This window comes from Carassius auratus, unplaced genomic scaffold (genome assembly GCF_003368295.1).
Source record: "Carassius auratus strain Wakin unplaced genomic scaffold, ASM336829v1 scaf_tig00032445, whole genome shotgun sequence".
Lineage (NCBI taxonomy): Eukaryota > Metazoa > Chordata > Actinopteri > Cypriniformes > Cyprinidae > Carassius > Carassius auratus.
The window spans coordinates 235,177-245,247 of NW_020526001.1; positions in this window are offsets into that span (position 1 = coordinate 235,177).

Below are 10,071 nucleotides of genomic sequence, written 5' to 3' on the forward strand. Positions count from 1 at the left end.
TGGGTGGAAGTTGCATGGAGTAAATACCAGTGGTGGACGAAGTACACAAATCAAGTTCTTGAGTAAAAGTACAAATACGTATACTAAAATATTACTCCAGTAAAAGTAAAAGTACTCCTTTTTCAATTTTACTCAAGTGAAAGTACAAAAGTACTAAATTTATGTACTTAAGTAAAAAAGTACTGAAAGATAGATGTTTGCAATTTTATATAGGCTAATTTAATTTTATATTAGCACTTTTTTTATTTTTTATAATCCTACTGCTCAAAATACCTAGGATTTTTTCCGAAATAAGTATTTTAAAGTATGTTGTTTTACAGAACATCACATTTATATATGACATGATAATAAGGCCTGAAGTTAGGAAGAACATTTTAAGGAAAATATAATTATATTTCATAATGATTTTTTCCTTCTCTAACCTTGTCTGGGGTGTAAAAACACCCCTGGCCAAACAGGGTGCATCTCTTCCTCTATTTGATAATTACTGTAGTTACCATGTTCTGAACATCACATCCTTTCTTTTCTCCCCAGATGTAATCTATATATATAGGTGGTTGAATAAAAATATTTGGACATTATAAAAATTACCTCAAGTTAGCACCAATAAGCTTGTTAGCTAGACAGTTAGCATCAGCTAACAATATTTACTTATTTTCAGTACGGTTATGAATAATGTCCTTAATAACAATGGATGAAAAATTTAGAGCTCTACTGATGATTAAGTCTAGAGTGTGTCCACCTTTGTGTGTGGGTCCATGTACATGCTCAAGTCTAAATATTCATTTATCACCAATTAACTGTTTGACAAACACTTCCTGCTTCGATGTTCAGATCTGAATTAAAAAAAATCTCAAACATGCTCCGATGTCCCGATCTGAATCAACCGAGTCGCGAACATGCTCTGAATCAACCGAGTCGCGAACAGGCTCCGAAGTCCCGATCTGAATCAACCGAGTCGCGAACAGGCTCCGAAGTCCCGATCTGAATCAACCGAGTCGCGAACATGCTCCGAAGTGCCGATCTGAATCAACCGAGTCGCGAACATGCTTCGAAGTGCCGATCTGAATCAACCGAGTCGCGAACAGGCTCCGAAGTGCCGATCTGAATCAACCGAGTCGCGAACATGCTCCGAAGTGCCGATCTGAATCAACCGAGTCGCGAACATGCTCCGAAGTGCCGATCTGAATCAACCGAGTCGCGAACAGGCTCCGAAGTGCCGATCTGAATCAACGGAGTCGCGAACAGGCTCCGAAGTCCCGATCTGAACCAACAGAGTCGCAAACAGGCTCCGAATTGCCGATCTGAAAACTCTACAAATCTATGAAAGACTCAGATCACGTATCTAAAAATAAATCGCTATAGTAAAAGATAAATAATAAGAGGAGTGAAGTTTCCTACAGTTCTGCTGTGTTTGGTCCTCACGTGCGTCTGACGCTCCGCGGCGCGTCTCCGCGCGCGTTTACAGCGCTAAATTAATCATCTTTGCTAATTATTATACATTTACTTCATTGTCAGCTTCAGGTACTTCCTTTATTATTGTTCAATGAACTGTTTGAAAGAAAAAAAAGGTTGTATTTCAGTAATAATTCTAAATTATCAAAATAAAATATATAAAATATTGCTTTCTATTTTGATATCCTTTAAAATGTAATCTATTTCTGTGATGTGCAGCTGTATTTTCAGCATCATTCCTCCAGTCTTCAGTGTCACATGATCTTTAGAAATCATGAAAATATGATGATTTTTATTATGACCAATTATTATTTTGGAATCTGTGATACTTTTTTCAGGATTCTTTGATGAATAAAAAGTTAAAATTAAATAAACTTGAGTAAAAGTACAGATACGTATAATAAAATATTACTCCAGTAAAAGTAAAAGTACTCCTTTCAAGTGAAAGTACAAAAGTACTCAATTTGTTATGTACTTAAGTAAAAAAGTACTGAAAGATAGATGTTTGCAATTTTATATAGGCTAATTTAATTTTATATTAGCCCATTTTTTTATATAATCCTACTGCTCAAAATACCTGGGATTCTTTCCAAAATAACCACTATATGGAGTCAAGATATATTTTTGTTGTTGATATGGACTTTTGTTTTAGAGTGTTTTAAAGTTTGTGGTTTTACAGAACATCACAGTTATATATGACATGATAATAAGGCCTGAAGTTAGGAAGAACATTTTAAGGAAAACATAATAATATTTTCATAATGATTTTTTCCTTCTCAAACCTTGTCTGTGGTGTAAAAACACCCCTGGCTAAACGGGGTGCATCTCTTCCACTCTTTGATAATTACTGTAGTTACCATGTTCTGAACATCACATCCTTTCTTTTGTCCCTATGTAATCTATATAAATATATATATATAGGTGGTTGAATAAAAATAGTGAGTGAGTGGTCGACTCCAGAACAGTTGCAATCGGATCATTCTAATTCGTAAACGAATCGTTTGGTGTGATTCGCGATCCGATTAAAGTTTATTTTGAAAAGACTCAGTTCGTTCATGATGAATCACACACCGCTTCTGCGTGTCGGAGCACGTGATATATTATAGGGAGTACGATATGTTTTATGAAATGTAGTGAAGTTAAAAGTACGATCTTATGCTTTGGAATGTAGTAAAGTAAAAGTTACTCAAAATAAAACTACTCCAGTAAAGTACAGATACTTGAAAAATGTATTTAAGTAACGAAGTAAAGCTACTCCGTTACTGTCCACCACTGGTAAATACAGCTGGATGAAACAAAAACTGTCCGTCTTTTCTATACCCACTGTGTATGTAATACATTGCATTATATAGCTTCAAAAAATGCTATTTTGTATTGATGAAAGTTCATAAATCAGAAGTCTGGGAATGATAATAAAACCTATATGTGGAAGACATTTGAAAAGTATAAGAAATAAATCAAGTCCTGATAAAAAGTTTCCAATGCCATTTTAACATGACCTTTATATAACAACAAGAACAATAAGATTGTTGCCTCTGGATCAAGTCTCAAGCTTCACGTATATGTCTTTGAATTCATTCTGTGAGCGTGTCTCAGACAGTGCTGTGGGCAGACTGAGGTCCTGCTGTATTGAGCTGCTGAATCAAAGGTGACACTGATGATGATGGTGGCGATAGATCTTACTGTCTGTCTGCTGGCTTCACATCTCTTGAAACAGCATCTCAATCACATGCACACAAGGATGCATCACACTTAAAGGTATAGTTCACCAAAAAAAAAAATCCAAACAGCTGATAGAAACATCACAATAATCCACATCACACACCAGTGCATCGATTAAAGTCTTGTGAAGTGAAAACTGTGTGATTAAAAACAAATCCATCATGAAATTTGTATCTTTAAACATTTGCTTCCAGTTTAAGTCCATGATCCATACTAACAGTTGCTGCAGTGTTGTGCTGTCATCAAAGTCCACTGACATTTGTTTAGAGCTGCTTTCACTGTTTCTGCTTGTAAATGGTGTTTGATCTCTGCATACTCCTCTCCTGATTTAGATGAGATGACTTTTTAACTGGAGAAAACAGTATAAAATAGAATATGAAATATGAAAAAACAAATATATTTTAAAATCTTGTCGACAAAAGAATTGTGATTCTTTTTAACAGAGCCTTAATTTATGAAGTGGAGGGATTAAAACGTAATATCCAGCTCCTGTGCTATGACTAGACCAGGGACATATTAAGAATCTGCAGGGAAACTATTTGTACAATTTCAAAATGATTCTTATTATTTGTACACCGAGCATTGGGGGTCTGGGACCCCAAACACAAAGGCAGTGAAGTCAATTAAAGTTAGTTCTCTCTCTCTCTCTCTCTCTCTCTCTCTCTCTCTCTCTCTGGGTTTGAAAAAAAAATCTATAAATGTCCAAAGGCACTAACCCATCAAATATGTGCTTTCATATATATGATAACTAATAACTTTCAGAAGGTTAGCCAAATTGATCTTAATAAGCTATTACTGTCACATCACACACATGCAGTGTCAGTGTAGAAAATCTGTCAGATCAAATATGAATGTTTTTTTTTTTTTTTACTTCACATTGAAATCGCTCACACCGCATTGCATCTGTATGTGCATTTGTTCTGAAGCGGGAGAGTGAGTCTTTTGTCGCAGTCCCTGTTGTATCCCTGCACATGTGCGTTTGTGTTTCTGAACACCCTTAACAACTGGCCTCTATCTTCCTGCAGTTGCTTTGAATCTTAATGTGTCGTAATAATATTTGCTCAGATCAGTTCATTTCCCCGAGGTCTCTGCGATGCGAGCTGCGGTGGACCGAGTCAGTTTGATTCATTCATCTGGTCAGTGTCAAACTTGTTTTCCGAACTCAGGCGTGGATCATCAAATCTGCTTGGAAATTTAATCTAGTATGATTTGCAGTTAGCATGAATAGCAGTTCTGTTGCTCAAACTGTAGAGTACACCGCTAGCAACTCCAAGGTCATGGGTTTGAATGCAACTAAATAAAGGGAACACTTAAACACACAATGTAACCCAAAAGTGTTCCCTTTATTTTTTTAGCAGTATATATATGCAATATATGTGCAACCGTAACTCGCTATTGATTATAATGGCAGAGAGATTTAAATATAAATATATATAAATATATGCAATGTTTGAATGAATATAAATACATCTATGGAAATTATGCAATAAATATTAATTATAAAATAGGAATTATTAAAACAAAATGTTAATTATTAATATTGAATATATGTATATACTGTATAATATATAAATATATTTTACAGTTAAATTAAATACAATAATTTGTTTTACACCATTTACAATCTTTTACTGTATACAGAAACTTACAGTTCACAAATTAACCATTTTTACTGTTGCATTTGTACAGTATTTTCTATAAAACACCTGCTGGAATCAAATAAAACAAGCCCAAAATATGACTTAAAAACACGTATTTAATATAAAATTTACACACAATGCAATGTTAAACATTGCATCATTTATGAAAATAATGCAATAAACATTCATTAACATAAAATGTAAAACAAAACACCCTTAATGGAAATTACTGTTACAATCAGAAGAAACTATAATTTTTATATAAAATATATTCATATGTGATTAGTCATGCAGGGACTTCTGGGAATATCCTAGTCCAAAAACCATAAATTGCACAATATTTTACAATAAAATTACATACAATACAATATTAATCGATTTAGTCTTTTACTGTGAAAGGTAACCTACAGTTCACCAATTAAGCCTTTTTTCTATAGTGTAAATTTTTTTCTGAAGAAATGACAAATAGCAGCTGGAATCAAATGGAACAGACCAAAATGTGATGCAAAAACATCCCTAAATAACATTATTTCACAATTGTGATGCTTCAACCAATCACATACTCAAGTTCCAAACACCTTGACCAATCCCACGCCTCTTACCCCTGACAAAACCTTGAACTTGCAAAATAATGGAGCTCTTAGAAGCTTGAACTCCTCATGGAGCGCTTTATGCTCAGCTGTGTGAATCGGCAGATAATGAAAGCGTGTAGTGGAGATGGATGGGGACTCAGAGGAAGCTGACACAGCAGGTGAACCTTTTCCTTCCCCTCCAGGTGTTTCTGTACGAGGGAATCAGGTTTAAATATAGTCGATCGATATAGGAGAATACACCAGAGTTCATTAACAGCAATAGAAATCTGTCATTATAAACACTCTACGTTTAACTCATCCATTTTTGCTAAATAACTGGGAAAAAATGGTCCTGAATTTACCCTATAAATGAATGGTTATATATACGACGGTCCAGCAAATGTCAACGCAGATATGAGGTGTGTGAGTGAACAATGAAGGTTTTTTGTTGTTTTCATGTTGCCTCTATCTCTCTCTTTCTCTTTCGCTCTCTCTCTCTCTCTCTCTCTCTCTCTTTCTCTCTCTCTCTCTCTCTCTCTCTCTCTCTCTCTCTCTCTCTCTCTCTCTCTGTTGTTCTCTCCATGACAGATGTTACAATGTCTCAAGGGTTTTTATTGGACAGTGTAGAAAGAACGGTGGAGCTGTTAATATTTATCTCTCGCTCACACACACACACACACACACTCATTCAGTCAGAAGCCCTTCCTGTGACCTTCATAAGTGTCATTATGATGGCTGGCAGACTGAATGGAGACACACACACACACACACACACACACACACACACACACACATAGACATGTGGCTTACTCATGTATAAATAAATCACAACCTTAATGTGGTTGGTTGATGAAGCATTTAAACAATTAACAGATAGAGGTCATTTGAAATGGGGAGATGGGTAATGGCCGAAATGGGACTGTATTGTCTGAGCCGATCTCTCTAACAATGATCCAAACACTTCTCAGAGATCTTTCAAACACAGGAACAGTTCACTAAAGTTGAACATTATCTGGCGCAGTGGATAAGACACATGTCTTTGGTGTGAGAGACCCGGGTTCGAATCCACTGTGAGACACCAATGTGTCCCTGAGCAAGACACTTAACCCTTAGTTGCTCCAGAGGCGTGTGACCTCTGACATATATAGCAATTGTAAGTCGCTTTGGATAAAAGTGTCAGCTAAATGAATAAATGTAAATGTAAATCTCATCATGTAGACCCTCATGTTTATTTCTTCAGATGAAGGGAAAGATTGTTGGTAACCAACAGTAGCCATTGGCTTCCATATTAATGATTATTTTTCCATACTATGGAAGTCAATGGCTAACGTCAACTCTTTGGTTACCCGCATTCCTCAGAATATCTCATTTTGTGTTCAGCAACTGAAAGAAATTCATGCAGGTAACTGAAATATAACAAAAAACATAATGGAAATTATATTTGAGAATACTGATATCAAACTTGATTTCAGTTATATGTCAGATCTGCGTACAGCAGAGGGGGAAATTTTCCACTGAATTAAATAACAATAACAATTTAAATAGAAATTTCATTTTGCTCCAAGTTCTATTTTGTTGTTATAAACTTATTTTTTTGTTTTTATGGTCATTTTCTAAAGATGATTTATTTCATTTTTTGGTTTGTTCATAAACGTCTTGAACATCTCAGCTTGATCTTCTGTTCTGCTGTTTCTGAATCTTGGTGAAATATTTGTTCTAATCTCCGACTTGCTCTCCCAGAACTATTCTCGTATGTTTCCCAAACATCATTTCTTTCAAATGTTTAACTTGACACACTCCTGCAGTGTTTCATTAGACTTCCTCCAAACACATCTGAGATATACTGGCATATTTAACGCAGCATACGCTTTCTTTAGCTGGAACTAATGTCATAATCTTTCCTTTGTTCTTGTGTATTCCATAAAAATGTCACATCTAGATCTCATCCAGTGTGTGATTTAAAATGTGTGTCACAAAGGCTCACTTTAGAGAGAGAGAGAGACAGAATAAGAGAGAGACATATACGCACGTGAAGGTGATTTCCTATTCATAGCATGTTAATGTGTCTGTGTGAGTGGATTGGATTGGTCTATACATCCCTCAGCTCAGAAGACAATAGATCATTTTAGTTTATAAAACCTTCCTGGCTGCCTCTTGAATCATACGACACACACACAACATCTGGAGAAGAAGGAAGAATTCTCCATAGAGTATGTAGGCACTCCATCACAATGCATTTGTGTTCATGCACACACACACACACACACACAGTGTTTTTGCCCATTTGGTCTGACCTTGTGGTGAGAAATCCAATGAATGCAACCACATCAACCCTTCTAACACACTCATAAACATAGTTTAATTAGAAGTGTTATAATATATAATTTATATTTTAAAAATCTGTTTATATCATTGTGTTTTTTAAATATTTTTAAAAACATGTTAGATATAAAATAATATTTACATTTTTTCACTTCAGAAATACTTCAGATCTATCAAATGTTGTAGGTCAATGTAAAGAAATGATGCTTTGTAAACATATGTAGTAAAAACACCCTCAGTACGATCAAAGTCACTTTTTGTAAAGCTTTTTCTATGCTTAATTTTCATTTTAGGGATTTTCTCAAAAATATGTGATTAATTTGATTGATTAAATGCCATACCATGTAATAAACTCAATTAAAATTTGCAAATGATTGACAGCCCTAATTTTAAGCTTTCTTGTTCTCCTTTGTTGGATAAAACACCTAAAGCAAAGCAGCTAAAGAGGCAGGGATATCTTAACTTGGACCTTCACACGCTTCTGCTGAGAGAAAACAAGAGGGTGAATGATGTGTTTCAGTCCAGGTGGGAAAAGGGCTTCTCACGTTTCACAGTGTGGCCATTTGAAGCCTCATGGGCCTTGAGTTGACGCTTTGGGTTTTTTATGGTTGGCCCTCTGAGGTCGTAACATCTACAGTGATGATGCGATGAGACAGTGTGTCACCTGTGGTCTCACTCAAACCTCAGTGGACCTGCGCACACATACATGCATGATAGTTTTTCCATATGCACACACACTCACACACACACTTATCTGAGCAGACAGCAGGAACTAAAGTGGAGAGAACATGATTTGAAAACTCCCAAGTTGCACCTTATGATTTATTATTTTGATTTTGAATGCATTTCATCTAATTACTTTGCAAAATTGATCATAGCTGCCTATATGCTAGATATTTAATTACAATAAGATGTATTGGAACAGAGCCTAAGGAAGTCTATAATACCTGAGGGAAGAGATCCCATTCATCTCAATGGCAGTTTGTGTGCCGACTGAAGGAAGGAGGAAGAAGAGTCCATTTCACATTTTTAAGAGCTTGCAAAACAGTTTTAGTCTATTTTAAACATCTACTAGGAATTTGCAATTTATATGTTTCTTGCAACCAGGATTATTATAGTTAGCTAAAACTAAAAGCATAAAAATATCATTGTTACTTAAAATAATCATTAACTGATAAACTATACATCAATGGAAAGCTTATTCATTCAGCTTTCAGTATGTATGAATGTATGAATAAATAAAAAACACTCTTAAGACTGGTTTTGTGGTCCAGGGTCACGTTTTTGTTCTGACCAAACCAGGAAGTTACATTTTAAATAGCACAATAGAAAAGCAGTCACCAAACTTTGCACAGTGCTCATCTACTTTCTCAAATCTGCTCTTAAAACCTTTTTTTGTGAAGCTAGTTCTCTGTGTTGTCAGAGCCGAGTGGAGAATTCCCTGATTAGTCAGAGCAGCAGCATGCGGCGAGGATGTTTCAGCTGTGAATGATGTCTCAAAGAGGGAACGCAGCGCCGAGCCGAGCCGAGCCGAGCTCTACAGATGCTGTGAATCTTAAAGTAAAAGGGCCAGGAACTAAGTAAACTTCAACATAAGTCTGAGGAATGTCTGCTAAAGAAAGTAGAGAGGTATTTTAGGAACAAGAATCAGACCAGTCTTCTGCTGATGTCACAGTCTGGATCCCGTCCCCGTGATGTGTGCTTCAAGGCATATCCTCTGAACTCTTATTCATTTTACTATACAAGCACGGGTCGAGATTATTCCAGTCTCTCTTTATGATTCCAGAAGCTCATCCAGAGTTTCTCTCAGGGCTCATTTCAGAATGATGATGAGCTTGAATCTTTGTTTAAGTGAAATTAATTCAGTGGCGTCACGGTCCAGAGGTCGTCTCTCCCTCTGTTAATAAAGTTCAGAAAGTAGGTAAGGACAATGCCAAATAGGCTGTGAATGTTTGGTTCATTTCAGGCATAAATGAAGCCCTTGTAGCCACACACACACACACACACACACACACACATACACAGTCGGTTTACCTCACAAGGGAGTCCCCTCATTTAAAATTCCTCCTCACATTATGGCTGTGCTGCGAAAATTTGCTGTGAAGAGCAAATGTGAAAAGGGACAGATTTTATACCCTGTACATACATTTACTGTTTGGCTAGAAGATGTTATGTCCTGTATGAAAGAGAAAAATATACTAAAATAACAGTGCTTGCAACACATATAAAACAACCTTAAATTGTGGCATTCATTTAAAAAATAAAAACAATTGTTGAGTGAAACTGAATTAAAGTGAAAGGAAGAATGATTTTACACTGAACCTTCATTACTTATGTTTCATGAATTCATAATAGCAAAA